Below are 17755 nucleotides of genomic sequence, written 5' to 3' on the forward strand. Positions count from 1 at the left end.
GCTTAATAGGTAACCCCAGATTGAATTGGGGGGTATTAATTAACTTCTTTCGAATGGGGGGGGGCAGATGTTGATTAATGCAAGGTCTGATAGCTGCGATTGAAGGTCAGATTGCTGCGCAGAGGTTGATTAATGTAAGGCATATGTCTGTTTCGGGGGCGTGCGTTGAACATTAATTGCGGTATCGGTGGCTTCGTGAAGAAGCCACTGAATGCGAGAAACTTCTGCGCCTGGCCTTATAAAAGGAAAGAAGGGGGGGCGGAGGGGGGGGGGGTGCATAGAGCACAGGCAGGGGGGGTGTGAAGCTAGGGAGCGGAGAAGTGAGAAGAAGGAAGGGGGAGGGAGAGGAGGAGGAGGAGTACAGGGCAGCGGGAGGAGAAAGCGAGCGTAGATAATTAATAGGTTAATTGGCCAATAGAAGGCGAATGCGAGGGGGAGTGCAAATTAATTAATAGATAGGGAGTGTAGATGCGAATAGGGACATCGTCTCCCTTTTCCTAGATAATCAATTGAAGGTTTAAAAAGCAGGAGGACTTTTGAGTTTCAAAATCTTCAAATCTGCTTTCTTGAGCACATTAAGTGGCACCTCACACCTTCAGAAGGCTTATATATGTTTTCTTTGAACATAAGGAAAATAGTTGTTGTTTGGCTTCATTGATTGAGAGTGGCAACTACCTTATCAAATGTAAGAGAGTGTGCTTGCCGAGTGTCTTTCTTCTTTTCTTCGATATATTTTTACTTCTTCTTCCATGATTTGTGCCCTTTTGTTTTGCTCTTACCCTCCTTTCTTGTTAGCACTGCCTAGATAGGTAGTGATATAGCATCGTGAAAGTGATGTTGGTTCCATGTGTCTTGGAACTCAAGGGAGAAGCCTTGGGTGACATGTGTATGGTCCATGCATCTGTGACTATAATGAGGGGAGATGTGTTGGTTGACACTTGTAGGTGCATGTGATATCATCTTGCCATGCTGTTTCCTCTCCAGTTAGCTTCGACTACATGGAGAAAAATGCTCATGTTGGACGAATTTTGGGTTAGTCCTGGGCCTTCCTCTTCAAAAATGTCTTCCCTCCACTCTCCCTCGTAAGAGACGTTTTTTCAATCTGCTTGCACATCCTTCAACGCAGCTTTGGTGCTCCCTGCTCTAGCTTCTTCCAAAGGTTTTCCTCAACGTCCCCGTCTTTTGCAATCGACACCTAGCCTCACACGTTTCCTTAGCAAGAGAGGAGCGGACATTAGGGACCATTATGTCTCGATTTTGCATGCATTGTGTTATGTCAGCCATAATCAAAGAAGCCGCAGTTGATTATGGTGAGGTTGGAAACTAGAGGGCTTAACGGTGTTTGCATGAATGGGACATTAAGTGACTTAACCATTTCACGGTATAATGTCATAGTACTAAAATGGTTGGGGTCCAAGGATTATCCTTGGCCTAGGCAATAATATGGAGTGCAATGTTAAAAGGCCTAAAGGGGCAAAGAGGTACTCACATCCCTCAAGAACTCGAGGGAAGGGATGACAGAGTGTGTGTGCGAGGAGTGAGTTTTTTGAGCGAGTCTTTTTTGGCAACCAACATGTTTTGTTCCACTTATGACATCTCTCTCTCTCTCTCTCTCTCTCACACACACACACACACACACACACACAAAATTCTTTTGTATCTTTTCTCTCTTCATCCTCCTTGTCCTCATTGCAACCCTCTATCTCCGTCTATGTCTAACTTTGTCACATCTCTCTCTACCCCCTCTCTCATGCATGCAACTGCGATCCTCTCTCTCTCTCTCTCTCTCTCTCCTTTTTTCCCATCATAATTTGTATTTTTTTCCCACCATTTTTAGCCCAAAGGGCTTCTAGAGAAGAGCCAACATGCACAAAATCACACCAGAGATAGAATTTCATGAAACTAACAAGAGAAATGAGCTCCTTTGATGTGTTTCGATCTTTTTGATACCAAACATGACTAAATTTGAATATTTATAGCAAAAGTTGTGAAATTTTTGAAGCCCAAACTAGCATCCAGAGGAGGGCGCCGAAATTTTTGAAGCCCAAATTGGCATCCAGAGGAGGGCGCCGGTGCCCTCCTCTGGATGCCAGTTTGGGCTTCAAAAATTTCACAACTTTTGCTAGAAATATTGGCATTCAGAGGAGGGCCTCGGCGCCCTCCTCTAGATGCCAATTTGAGCTAAAAGAAATTTCTTTGATTTCTTTTTTTTACACTCTCTCTCTCTCTCTCACACACACACACACACGGCTACACACACACACACACACACACATACACACACTCTCTCTCTCTCTCTCTCTTCCTGTCTCTCTCTCTCTCTCTCTTTCTCTCTTGCCTTGATGATTTGTATTTTTTTCCCACCATTTTGGGCATGTGTGTGTGTGTGTGTGTGTCTTCCTCTCTCTCTCTCTCTCTTTCTCTCTTGCCTTGATGATTTGTATTTTTTTCCCACGATTTTGGGCACGTGTGTGTGTGTGTGTGTGTGTGTGTGTGTGTGTGTGTGAGAGAGAGAGAGAGAGAGAGAGAGAGGGACTAAAAAAAGAAATCAACGAAATTTTTTCAAGCCCAAATTGGCATCCAGATGACGCCGACACCCTTCTTTGGACACCAGTTTGGGCTAAAAACAATTTCACAACTTTTGCTAAAAATATTCTATCTCCGTATATGACTAACTCTGTCATATCTCTCTCTACCCCCTCTCTCATGCATGCATTGTGGTCCTCTCTCTCTCTCTCTCTCTCTCTCTCTCTCACCATGATTATTTGTCTTTTTTTTCCACCATTTTGGGTAAATTTTTTAGCCAAAAAGGGCTTCTAGAGGAGAGCTAGCATGCACAGAATCACACTAGAGAAAGAATTTCAGGAAACTAACAAGAGAATTGAGCTCATTTGATGTGTTCCAATCGTTTTGATACCAAACATGACCAAATTTGAGAGAGAGAGAGAGAGAGAGAGAGAGAGAGAGACTATAGGAACCTCAAGTGGATAAAATTGGGAAGCTATAAAAATGAAATGCATCGCATTTGTGTTTACATATTCTGTACCATATAAGCTTGTTGTGTGTGTGTGTGTGTGTGTGTGTGTGTGAGAGAGAGAGAGAGAGAGAGAGAGAGAGAGAGAGCAATGCGTGCATGAGAGAGCGGGGAGAGGGAGATGTGACAGAGTTAGACATAGACGTAGATAGAGGCTTGCAATGATGACAAGGAGGATGAAGAGAGAAAAGAGACAAAAAGAATATTGTGTGTGTGTGTGTGTGTGTGTGTGTGTGTGTGTGTGAGAGAGAGAGAGAGAGAGAGAGAGAGAGAGAGATGTCATAAGTGGAATAAGTGGAACAAAACATGCTAGTTGCAAAAAAAAACTCGCTCCTAAACTTGCTCAAAAAACTCGCTTCTTGCCCTTCCCCAACGACAGACAAGATTTAGAGAGTGGGGCACTGGAATCTGTGGCTTGGAGGTTCATTACAAGATAGCCCTCTATTTCATTCATGTAGTACTGGTATCAAAGGCAATCGATAGAGCAAGCGGGAAAAAGTGAGCAAGCCCAAAAAAGCGAGTGAGAACCTGTTGAAGCATTAGGAAAATCAAGCAAGCAAAGAATGAATGAATCTAAGTGTCCCATAAAATACTTGCTTGAAGTAGAAAGTATTCAAAAGAGGGTTTATTTGTCACATTTCTTGAAATTGAGTAGTCCAAAGTTAAGGACTATTTTAATGTGACCCCATTTGGGTTTGGTAATACTTGAGGGGGTCACTCATAAACATGTAACATAACACTGTAGCGCATTTAGGGGTTTTTTCTTAATGGTGGGACTTACATGCCATTTATGTGCATGAGGGGATTTATAAAATAGCAACTTGACATAATTTACGTATGTAGTTTTATGAAGGGGATTTATAAAATAGAAGGGGTGTCACAATTTTAAGATTGAAAATGTAAATGCCACGTACATGGGTTTAACCAACTACATGAGAAAATGTAAAAATGCAATAATAGGGGTAATTTTTAACACATTCTTGCTTGCACATGCTTTATGGGTTTATTAAGAGTGACCCTTTAAGCGCAATTAAAAGGTAGAGGATGTTAAAATTTGGCTATTTGTTTTGCGAAAATAGATAGCATCTTCTCGCTCCCTACTATGGGAAACCTTGCTTTAAATTTGATTCAACAAATCGGCCAAAAAATCATAAAATTCATATTCTGATGCGCACAATTTTTTTAGATGCTGCAAAAAGGCATGATATTCATCTAAATCATGCCTTGTCATTTGATTTGATAGGTAATAAATATTATGCCATTTCAATTTGACAATCAAAAGATGCAGGGATGTCAAAAACTCATCATTTGGGAAAAAACAACCGAAACCTGATAGCTTGCATAGATACAGGGATGTGAAAATGACATCTTTTAGGCCAAAACAAGAAGCGCGTTGAAAGAGAGAACTTGATTGCAGTATGGTTTGTCTTTGATACTAATGATGACTTGGCAATGAAACATACCAACTCTCTTATGGGGGGATGTGAAATTAGTGTTTGTGGCTTTAAAGTTACATGCATATTTAACCTTCTAACATGGAGGAAACATATGGATATATTTTTGCTACTCAAATAGGGGATTTGTAAATATTTTATTGTTTTGTATCGCTCACTTTTTACGCCTCGCTCACTTTTTGGTAATCCTCCTGATTTCATGGGAAATAAGGAATGCTTGCCCAGCCACCATCGATTTCTCCTTAACCATCCAACACCGCCATTCGAGGATATGCAACAACAATATGCTATAGAAGTTAAGGTTTCAATTGGTCAGAGTTATCTCAGTTTGATTCATGCAATATTGGTTTGTGAGTTTTGATGCGGGACTGTCTTTGAGAGTCAAGAGATGAGGAGTCATACGAATGAGCTCTAGTCTGCATAGCAATTGTTTTCTTGTTAACGTAAAAGATTAAGGATTAGGTGGCTGAAGCGCAAGAGACCTTGTGGGCAGAATACGGAAGCATATACAAAGAAATAGAAGGTAGCCAACCTACATTGAATTATAATTTTCCTCACAGCCAATATATGTCAGTTGTAAGGTTTGCGGTTACGTAATTTACACCAGTGGGTGAGCGATAAATATACATGACCATACGTACAGTTGCGGTATGCTACGAGGCTTTATTTTTGTGTGTCCAGCTATAGCATAGCTAGCTGGCCTTGTGGGTAATCTGTGGTTTATTACTTGGGGAGAGAAAAAAATCATAGCTACTCGATCTGCAGACCATGACCCGATTGTAGTATGAACTAAAGGAAACTGAGGAGAGCGCCGTGGAGAAGAATCCGAGTGCCTCTACATTGCTGTAAGCCGAAGATCTAGAAATTTTCTCTAGCCAGGAGAGACGCCTAGATGACAAGCCAAAGTCATGGAAAAAGCCACATCATCTCTGATTTAAGGCCCTTTTCCTTACGGAGCTTTATTTCTCTCCAAAGGTTTCTTTATTCCCAAGGCCCCCTCGGAGGCTCTTTCAAAATCTTGCCGACTTTAAAGAAAAGGACCGGAGAGTGAGATTGTGGAGATTGAGATCGAAGGAAGCAAATTCAAAAGCGGGACTAAAAGGCAAGATCGTGAGTCAAAAGAGCGTAACGACTTTGAAGACAAATCCAAGGCCTCGAGCAAATAATAGGGAAGTTGGCATCGCATTTTTCTTTGTTATAAAGCTTGGTGGTTTATAACTTTCGGAAAATTACCATTTTCAAATGACAACTCTAGAAAGAGACGATATGATTAGGGAGGGCGAGAAAATAGCGAGAAAAGGAAAAGAGATAGTCAAAAAGGAAACTCATGAGCATACTATGGAAATGGAGGATATTGATTATGGTGATTACGAAATTTCGTATTTGGAATTAATTAGACTAGAAACTCCGCTACATGTAGCGCTTCTTTGAACTTCTAGCCAATCCATATACCTCAGGCCTGGGAACTCAACACTCTAAACACAAAAAACTAAAAGGAATGTAGTTAGGGACTATTAATGATACATTGAAGATCCTAACTTATCCAAGTTATGAGATTCTTAATCAGTAACTCCCATGGCAAACTCACTGACTCCTCCAAGTCATGTTGAGAAGTCTACTTCTCATCTTAAAGAAACCTCTAACATTCTTACGGACTTAAAACCACCAATTTTCAATGGGGGAGAGAAAGAACGAACAAGGACACGATAAATAGGTTCTTGCAAAATTAGCAAGACTTCCATCCACTCAAGAATAACCCTCTTGAAAATCAAGCTGTAGCAGCAAGTCTTTTTCTTGAAAATAAGGCTTCTAAATGTTGGATGAGCCTTAGGGAAAATGATAGGATCCCTAGGTATTTGGGTTGATTTGAACAAGCCTTCTTAAAAGAGTTTTTACCTGAAAATGAGCTAGATAGGGCTTGGGAGCTTGGTACAATTATAGCATGGGTAAGAACGACGACGATGCATGGAAAAATTAAGGGGCAATGGTCCATGATAGCATAACACACAATTTTTGAAACTCTTCATTAGCTAAGAAATTGAAGTTCATTAGCTAAGAAATTGAAGTTGCTAGAGAGTCCAAGTGCCCATAAATATGTGGTCTCTTTGGGAAACCATGATGCATGGTGTAGAGGTGGATATTAAAGGCTATCAACATGCCTTAGATTTCCAAATCATGTGTCTTGATAGAACAAATGTTTTTTTTAGTCGAGAATGGTTGTATAGTCTTGGGTTTAGCTTGCAACAAAGTTATTGAAATAACTATGGTAGAGTCTTTAGATTCAGGGAGAATATGACGTACCCAACTCTCCCCTTATTTGGTCAATGGAATTTGAATGACTTCTACAACAACAAGAATGCGAGGTATACCTCTGTGAACTTACTTTTATTGATGATTTTAAATCTGCTATGTCTGAAAAGAATAAATTTTATAGTGATGTTGTTAAAGTATAAATGTTATTTTAATGACTTAATGGTTGAATTTAAAAAAAAATTTCTATTTGATTAGGTATACCTCTATGAACTTACTTTTATTGATGATTTTAAATCTACTACGTCTGAAAAGAATAAATTGTAGTTAAAAAGTATAAATCTTCTTTTAATGACTTAATGGTTGAATTTAAAGATTTTTTTCTATTTGATTAGGTATACCTGTATGAACTTACTTTTATTGATGATTTTAAATCTACTACGTCTAAAAAGAATAAATTGTTGTTAAAAAGTATAAATCTTCTTTTAATGATTTAATGGTTGAATCTAGCTTATGTTTTTCTATCTGATTTGCCTGATGGTTTACCTCCTGAGCAAGATGTAGAAAATAAGATAGACATAATTCCTGGATCTGCCCCTGTTTGTAAACCACCATGTAGACTTAGTCAAATGGAAGAACATGAGGTTAAAAGATAATTAATTGTACCTTAGGAAAGGCCAAATTCAATCTAGTAATTCACCTTGGTCTTCACCAGTTTTACCGACAAAGAAAAAAGATGGTACTATGAATTTATGCATAGATTAGTGAGCCTTAAATAAAATCACAATAAAAGATAAGTATCCTATGCCTCGCATTGATGACCTCTTTGATCAATTGCAAGGGAAAAGATATTTACTAGAATTGACTTAAGATTAGGATATCACCAAGTGTGAATTAGAGAAGAGGATGTTCCTAAGACATGATTTTGTACTAGGTACAAGCATTATTAGTTTAGAGTAATTCCATTTGGTTTAACAAATGCTGCAACAACTTTTATGACACTTATGAATAGTGTCTTGAGGTCATATTTAGGAGAATTTACAATAGTATTCTTCGATGATATCCTCATCCCTAGTAAAAACGAGGAAAAAGAATTTGGACCATTTGAAGAAAGTGTTCCAAGTGCTTAGAGATAACTTCTGTTTTTGCAAACGAATCCAAATGTGAATTCTTTGCAAAAGAAGTGAAGTACTCGGGACATATTATATCCCAAGAAGGGATTTGTATGGATCCTGAAAAGGTAAGGGCCATATTGGAATGGCCACATCTGTTACGCTCCAGCTGAGGTAACATGACCTCGAAGGGGTTAGTGGACATTTTCCTTTAAAGAACCAACTTTTGTATTATGTTTCATTGTATTTCAAATATATGGTTAAGAGGAATCAATGTTAAGGTCTTTGGTGAGAGCGAACTGGCATTGACTCGATGGTTCTAAAGGTTAGGGGTTTAGGTGCACCAAAAGTGTAATTGCCAAGGGGCAAATAGAATTAAATGGTACTCCAAGAAAGGGGTAAATGGGGCACCAAAGAATGGCCCTAAGAATGTGACATGTGGCATGTAGAATCATCTAGGGAATTGTGGGCCTTGTGTATAGCATGCAGGAAGAGTACATATGAGATGGTAATCGAGCTTGCTAGCATAGAGGTTGGATGGGTGGACAGAATGTGTGTCATCACCCGTGATTGTCAACGATTTGTAAATTGCTCATTTCATTTGGTATGGGAGCACGGGTATTAGTGATCATTATGCTTCAAAAGGCCTTAGAGGCCAACGAGAGGCTTGGAAGTGCATGGATGGCTGGCATGGCTTGAGAGTAGTTGGAGATGAGATGCTGGAAAACTAGCAAAGGCACCAGATCTGGAAGTGTAGAAGCACCACTGTCTTCATCGTCGTCCATAGCCACCCAAGTGCAGGCCCCATCGCTCTTCCATTTGGCCATTCACCATTTGTAGAATGAGCTATTAAGCCTTTTAAGAAGCCTTTCTATAGTTGTGACCCGTCACACAACTTATTCATCACACAAACTCACCCAAGCCTTGACAAATCATCATGATAGCAGCAAGGCCATCCCTCAGGTAGATTTGTGATGGGATGTTTGTGCACGATCATGAATTGGAGTTATGCTATTGAAAAGCAAGCAAGCTAAGCCCATATCATGAGACACTTGGACATTCATTGTGTGGAAGTCAAATTCTAGGATCGACTACATTTAGCAAGGTTGTGAAGAACCACGTTCAAGCTGGGCATGCGTGAGGGTAGCTGTGTAGGATTGTGTTTTTTTCATAACAGTCAAGTTCCACCGTGGAGATGAAACAACGGGTGAAGGCTTAAGTAATTTCAAAACCAGCCTTGGGGTAGTAGAAGTTTGCATACATCAGAATCAGGTTGCTGATGCACTATTATTCACGGACCTCTCTTGGGCAGTGGTTGGGAAGATAATCTATGACGAGACTATTCAATCTTCAAGATTGGATAAAGCTACACACAAGAATAAAAACAGACCAGAGAGCTTTCTAAATTTAGTTCTACTTGAAGCTTCATTTATCTTGTTTTAAAGTCCAGTATTTTAGGTTTAAAGATCTTTTCATAGTTTAAGTTGAGAGTTTGCACTTTTATAGTCCATACCAGTGTAGCAAAAAATTGACGTGGGTTTTTACAGTTTTATAGTCCATACCAGTGTAGCAAAGAATTGACGTGTGTTTACAGTTTTATAGTCCATACCAGTGTAGCAAAAAATTAATGTGGGTTTACATTAGTGATATTCCTAGTTGTAAACACAGTTTCAGGTGGTGTTAAAAAATAAAATAAAACTAAACCAATCTAGACAAGCTAATTAGATCTATGAATTTATGGATAAAGGCATAGCAATGGAGGTTGAAGAAGAGGCCTCAAGGGTGGACCCCCTAGAATCGGGAGTTCGGCCAACACCGAAGGTGTGGCACCCATTGGCTCACACACTATCAGGTAGGATTGCTTTATGAAGGATGCCTTACAAACAGATTTTGGATCGGCAAATATAAGCAAACATGGGGCAATCCAAACTTCAAAAATTGGTTAACAGCAGTCTACTAGACCATCTTGGGAGACAAAGGAAAAGCTCCAATGGAGCTTGAAACTAGTGTCAAGCCTAGAAGGGCTAAGATACCTAATATTGCCAATTATATGCTAGAAAAGTATTCTGGTCGGGTGACTGACCCGTAGCTTTGATGTCATAGAAGCTTGGTTGCACAAATGGGAAGAGGCTTCCTCTATTTGTGAAATCAAGAATGACATGAAGAAAATCTGCGAGGCCACCCATATGTTTAAAGAGGCAGCGTAGATGGTGGATAAAATAGCAAAGGGATGGAGAGGCATCCACTACTTGGGGAGGGGTTCAAAAAAGAATCTAAGAAACATTTCTTACCTCCTGATGAAGCATCCCAAGCTTGGGACCAGTATTGAAAGCTTCATCAAAGAAATTTGTCAGCAGATGAATACATTGATAAATTTAGAGAATGTGTAATGAATTTTTATGAACCTCTTCCTGAGTCGGTGTAGGTAAAAGATTTTATTTTCAAATTGAATGATAGGATCAAGATGGAAGTTCAAGCTAAGTATGCGAACACTCTAGATGAAGCAATAGCCATAGCCTTGAACTATGAGGATGCCAAAGGGAACAAACCAAGTGGGTTTATGTAGGCTGGGACTCGGTACGAGTAGCCAAAGAAAAATGAGTTAGTAAAGGGAGTGTCTCACATCCTAATGGCTAAGCCAAGAAGGCAAAGCTAGTAGAGACTCCTTCAAAACCAAGTACGACCATTGGGGTGAAAAGAAAAGTCACTCCAATGGTAGCTCGGGGGCTTTGGTCGAAATCTCCTTTCACCCGAGAGAAAAAAGAGAAAGCGAGGAGAGAAGGCTTATGATTTGGATGTCTTTAGCCTCATCAATGGAAAGATTGTCCACAAAACAAGGATCGTGGAATGGATGAGATGGTGATCTCAGAGTGCAACATGGAGATTGAGGGAAGTACCACTTCTAATAGATGCAGATTCAGCTAGCGGGATCTTCTCAAAGGTCAATACCTGTTCTATTGTGTGGGTGTGTTGCTACATTAGTAAACAATGCACATGATAATATCTTGTCTAAGCCAGCATCATAGGGGTATATGACCTTTAGCGATACGAAGTTAATTATGATGAAAGGGCAATTGGCCAATCACGATGTCATTGTGTTGTTCGACTTGACATCAACACATAATGTAATTAATTCCAAGATCATAAAGAGGCTGAAATTAAAGACTAGTCCATCTAACTATGCATATATAGTAAGGATCGCAGATGGAAGTTCAAAAGTACGGGACCAAATGCTTACCAAATTCTTCATTCTAAGAAGAATCTAGCCATTGATTGGAAAAAGCACATTTTATCAGTTCCAAATGAACAATGTGCTCTAAGTCTTGTAATGTGAAAAGGATTTGCCTCAGGGACCGTTAGTTTTCATAATGGAAGTTTGAAAAATTCAAGAAGAGTTTTTTTTTCTTTGTACAGCATTGGTAGATCCGATCAATCGTCCATCGACTAGCACTAATGTTACCCAAGACGGCAGGGAGATGGCCAAGTTGGATGATCAGATTGCAAAGGAGTTCTCTGACTATTTTAGGGATGAGTTGCCTTATGGTTAACCTCTAGAGTGGAATTTGCAGCATAAGATAGAACTTATCACAAGGGCAGAACATGTAAATAGGCCTCCTTATAGGTTAAGTTTTACTGAGGAAGCGGAAGTGCGAAGGTAGCTAGAAGAATGCCTCAAGCTGGGGCAGATTCAACTGCAAACAATTATAATTCAATCCTTGAAAAGATGATTTGACTTTATATTTTGTTTTTATGGTTGCGAGTCCTAACTTTTCAACTAAACGTATCATGGGTGCTTTCATCATCAAATAAGACACTATGTTCTTTTTCGTGCAATAGTGCAGTCATGTGTAACAAAGAAGTATGAAAATAAGATATACTTTTACATGAATAACACTTACCTAAAGGGGTGTAGTCGGCATCTTCAGTGTCATTGTCCTCATCCTCGCCCTCTTGCTTGAAAGATTTATCATGGGATCCATCATCAATGTAGTTGATCTGTGCGGAGTGTTGCGCTGACTATTACTGTTAGTACGTCCATTGGTTCTCCCTCCATTGCCTCCATTGTTGTTGGTAGCATTCTTTGCTTAGGTACTTGTCTTGTGTGTAGCAAGTGGATTCTTTGGACATTCATAAGAGTAGTGTACCTTCTCTTTGCATTCGTAACATGTGACAAGTTCTTTCGTTCTTCGATTAACACATGACTTAGCAGGTTTCCAATTAGACTTACCATCATATCTACCAGCTTTACCTCTTACACCCTCTTGCTTGAAGTATGAAGTATGCTTCTTTGCTCGAGGGGTGCGAGTAGCAAAGCTTCTTCCCTACTTTCTTTCTGGCTCTAATGCCAAATCCATAGCATCAGAAGTTGTAGATGGTCGAAGCATACGTACATCAGCACAAATAGTAGGGCATAAGCCCTCAACAAAGTTATGATATTGCTCCTTTAGGGACACTTTCTCAATGGTTTGCAATATTGAAGTAGAGAGGAAAGATATTTCTCGGTGTATGCGTCCACACTCTCATTATCCAACTCTGTCTCAATCTTCGCCATTGCCTGCGAGTATCCTCTTCACACTGTGTAGGTAGGAAGCGCTTCTTGATTTTATCTTTGAATGCTTCCCATGTCTTTGGAACATGAGTGCTTTTGGCAACCACATTTCACCATAATTGTGCACTGCTTGTCATGTGACTTGTAGCAAGTTTTACCTTTTCGATCTCTTCATACCGTTCTCCCAAAAAGTATTGATTGAAAGAACTAATCCATGCAAGTAAAGCTTGTCCATCTCTTTTACCATCATATTTTGGAAAAGAAAAAGTTTTGTGATTAATCTTACCAGACTTCTTCTTATCACGAAGCTTGAGTGCTTTCAAGATGGCCTTTCCCACATTGTCTTAATCGCTAGACTCATGTGAAGGAGTAGTGTCATGATGTTGTCGTAGTGAAGTCTTCACATGTTGCTTCTTCTTCCTTTGATGTCTCGTCTTGCTTCTTCCACGCTCACTATCACTGGTGTCTGATGATTTGCTGCTTTCACTTTTTTCATCATCTCTATCCTTCATACGCTTCTTTGTGACTTCAGTCATCTCTTTTAACACTCGATTTGCATGTTGTTTGTTGGCTTTATGTGTGTCGCACATGTTGCGCATGTACTCAAGTTCCTACTTAAGGTCCCGTGCATGATGTTTCCATGCATCCAGTGAATCTGATGCATGCATGGGTTCCTTGTCCTCACTCGATATAGGTGGCTTCCAAGTTGTCATCACTTGGTATAGAGCATCTTCAATCTCTTGACGTTGTTGCTTCTCATGCTGATAGCATTCTCGCCATTCTTCCTCGGTAAGTGTCATTGGTGTTGAACTTCTTCTTGACCGATGGTGATCATTTTCCACATCCTCATCATGATGTAGATCTTCAGGATAACCTATCTTTGATGGAATACGCCTTCCAGACATAGTTAAGTATGTGCATGGTGCAAAGAAGAAATCACTATGAAAGGAAATACACACAAACACAAGACTTATCTCAATTTGGTTTCCAAGCTTTGAAAGTGGCTATTTGTCGAATAGTATCTCTGTGGGCTCTCAAACTCACATGATTCCAACAAGTGAATCCACGTTGCAAGGTACACAGCAAAGCTCGTGTCCAATAGCACTTGTAGACTACCTCCTGCTCTTGTGAACACTTGCTTTTGAGATTCTCCTCTTCCAAAATCCATTGGGTTTCTCCCTTGTTTGCACTTTTGCCTTGAAGGATATCTTTATGACTAGGAACTTCAAAGAATAGAGCAACAAAGTGACTTGACCTAGTGAATAGTCACCAATTGTTAAGCAAACTTGAGCTAGAACAGTACCGGAATGGGGGACCTCCCAAGAAGTTTTAAGAGCAATCTCCCAAGGCTTCCTCGCGTGCAGCCAATGGTGCCTTCAATGCCAAGTATGCCAAGGACTTTGCCTTGGTCGCTACCTTTCTTGTACGCTTGGAGGAGCTAAGGCATGGGTGTGCGTTCACAGACTTTGACTTGTCTACGTATGGCCGACTTCTTTTGCAGCGATTTTTTTTCTTCATCCCACATTTTTTTGCGTACGAGCCATTCTGCGCTGTTTGCTTCTACTGCTTCATACTTCGTTGTGCTCTTGTACGTGGTGTCCGCAATTTGATGCGTGCTGTGGTTTCTTATTCGAGGATGTGGGGTGCGTGTGCTTCCCATGCTATGGACGATGAAACCTTGGCTCTGATACCATTGCGATGGGAAACACTCGTAGAACCTACAATTCCTTGAAAAACACAGCAACACTCTTTGAAAATATGCACAAACTCTCAAAACTCACAAACAAAAGAGACAGAACAAGCATGCTGGGTACAATCTCCCCCCATAGGAGTGGTGCTCTCCTTCCACCTCCTATGTATTTATGTATATTTCTCAAAAAGCTTCTGAGAAAAAATCATACAAAAGCCTCTGTGCTTTCCTCCATGCACCCTTTTACAAAAAGCCCATCCACCTTCTAGAATAGCTGGCTTTTTCTAAAAATAAAACTTTTTCGAACTTTAGTTTATACACTTAGCCAAGCCACTAATATTCCAAAATTCAACTATGTACATAAGCTTTTATAATATCAAAAATTAGGCATAAGCCTTATTCGTCCCCACATCACTGGAGTTGTGCCTACGCACCCAAAATATGGTGGATCATGCTTGCCAGATGCCATTGCCCGATCAATTACTCTTCCCCTGGATTCACACAATCAATAGTAATGAAAACATTGGAATTAATCACCACAATCAATCAACCTTTTAGTATTATAGCAACGTGAAATCAATAAATCACAGATGAATGGTGCACACATGCGACACATACCATCTCATGGTGCACTGGATGCTACACATGAATAAAATCGTACGGATGGTGCACACATGCTAAACATACCATCATCACGTAAGTGGTGGATCGCAGCCGTATATCCAGCCATGTAGGAGCACACATGCATCACTACGGAACAGCGAGCACATATGCATCAGCTGTGTGACAAAAATGCTGGATCTCACTAAACTAAATATTGAAGGATTAAATTAATGGGATAATTCCAATTCTCGTAACAAAATGCCTCATGGATTCTCTGATATTCACTTCTGAAAATAGCCATCTGTTCACTTTTTACTACTGCTGTCACAAGACTGGAAACTACCAATCACCAACTTTTCCTGAAGCATTTGAGGCATAAACTCCAATGAAATAGCCCAAAAACTCTGAAAATTGTTGTCCAAAAAATTCCCTTAGTGGGAAGAGTATTGCACTCACAAAAAATAATCCCTTCCTGGGATACAAGACAACTTCAGAAAAACACTACTCACTTATGCTTACTTTCTCAGCTAAACAAAGGCTCAAAATGCATCAATTGTAAGCAATCAATTTCAGCCATTGATATGCATCAACTTGAAGGCATAAACCCAACTGAAATCTAAATGTACCAGCTGCCTTTGATCAACTGCAGTCCGTGCCACCACAAGCAAAATACGTTTTTGCTTTTGGGTCCCAAAAAAGCAACTTCCAGTGGCTGGAATTGCAGAGCAGTTCGTTTTTGACTGTAGGTGGATAATATTCCTTCTCCCCCGCTCAAACAAGGCAATAGATTGCTCGAACAGTCAAGGCAACCTGATATATAAGGCTAAAACAATAAGAACGAGCTAGTATATGTCAAAATACAGCTCCCAGGGGTAGCCCACGGGCAGTAGGAGACTCCACACAACAAGTTCAAGCTCTTGGCACAACAATACTACAATGCTATAGTCTTCTTGTTGGCTTCGCTCAACCAAGCTCTGATACTAGTTGATGGAGAGGAGGTCTTATCGGAGAGCAACAAAGAAAGGGAGAACACCGAAAATTGTGGGTGCTAACTCACCCAGATCAAGGTAAGCTCTTATTATGTATGTATGGTACAAAGGGGTATATACTGAACCATTGGCCTTTACCCCAACATGCTTGCATGGTAAGACTTGAATATTTAGTATGCATTATTACTCTTGAGGGGGTGGAAATAAAGTGGCAGTGATACTGACTTAGCCTATCCCTAACTTTGCATAGTAATACCATCAGATAGAAGCATATAGAAATATAGAAGTCTAATGATGTAGAAGGATACTATTGAAATATAGAGGCATAAACATACGCAAAACGTGCATAAGCATAAACATAGCATAAACAGTCATCAATGGCATAGAAGCATAGAAGAAAAATGACATAGATTTGGAACTATAATCTCATTCCTTGACCCACTTTGGCATTTACCCAAATGTGGCTACAAGGAATGTCCATACCAAAAGATGACCTAGGGGTCACAAATCTAATACCCTTCAAAAACACATGTTTTTAAATACTATAAGTCCTTGAAATAATGATTTGATACTTATAAAGTTTGGGTAATCCTTAGCATAGAATCGACAAAAAATCATAGCAAAGTTGAATATCAGATGCGCTCATAGGCCATTCAAGGGTCGAGCATAGATTTGAATACTTGTAACCAAGTTCCAAGTGTAATAGTTACATTAAATACATCTAAAGGAACAAGCTTGAGCCCATTTCTACTTCTTTGGCCATATATAAATGCAACGAAGGGACCCTAATGGCTACAGGAGAGTGTGCTAAGTTATCACCTTGATAATATGGGCCGTGGCTTATTCTTATGATAATAGGCAAGGTGGCCTATAAGTTAGAATTACCATAAGGATGTAAGGTGCACCCAGTGTTCCATGTTTATTGTTTAGCCAATTCTTTTGGCTGAGAAACTCTACATGCCTGGCCGCATATGTTCTTCTTCTTTCCAAGCGTGTGTCAGCCACTGACTAATGTAGAAAGTATCTAAGTAGCAATCCAAATAAGTTGTGTATCCCACATGCTGGCCTTCAAGCACAATGCCAGACTACGCCACTCGTCTTGAGTTGGAGAAATTTCTTACACTAGCCCACAATTCCTAGCAACTGTTTCACTTTATCATTGGTCAACATGAACCCCTTCTCTTCCACCAACGAAGTGCCAAGAAGACAAGGACGATGGTGCCCCTGAGTAGAACCAAGTTGTGTTTGAGAAAGCTCAGGTACAAGGTGCTTTTCAGCACGCTAAAGAAGATAGCTACCCCTAGTCCAAGCAAGAAGTCAAGGCCCAAAAGGACAAGGCATCTAAGGGTAGTCACATTGCCCACTCCCTCCATTTGAGAAAGACATTTCAGAGGAGGGCAGAGCCAACCAAGTGTTCTTCTTTGATGAAGCTGATCACATGGTCATGCAAATGCTTGGCCATAAAGTTCAATTTTATTTCCTCTAGAAGTGGCTTGGTAGATAAATAGACACTCCACACAAGCCAAAACTCTTAGAACAACACGATTCACTACAAGTTTTCAAGACCATGCTCCATGACAATGTAAATGATCTCGCACTAGGGTTGCGCAAAGCATGTTGCCTTCTAGGCAGCACACATGATTTTAGAAGTGGACCATGTAGCCTTGACTCTTCAATAGGAGCAAATGCAAGCAGCCCTTGCTCCATCAAAAGCCAAGCTCGAGAATGTTCACAAGATGAACAAGTCCCAATATAAGAGAATCCAACACTTGGAATTAGTATTGAGAACAAAGCCTACATAGGGGGAGCTTAGACGAGCTAGAAAACCACCAAGCCAAGTGGGATTCTTTAATAGAGCATGTGAGCACTTTCCAACAATCTAGACTCCCTACACCTGGCAAACACACACACAGATTGGGTCCTGATGACCAAGAAGGGCCTATTGGCTCAAGGGACATTCCCATGTTACATGTTTGGAGTTCCTACTTATGCAGGGACGTGATAAATAGTATTCAAGCCTGAAGATTGCCTTCTTCATAGGCTCTGAGGAAGGTATCGATTTCCATGGCTCATC

This window comes from Dipteris shenzhenensis, chromosome 22 (genome assembly GCF_047967505.1).
Source record: "Dipteris shenzhenensis isolate YYH24624 ecotype China chromosome 22, Dip_SZ_1.0, whole genome shotgun sequence".
NCBI classification, from domain to species: Eukaryota; Viridiplantae; Streptophyta; class Polypodiopsida; order Gleicheniales; family Dipteridaceae; genus Dipteris; species Dipteris shenzhenensis.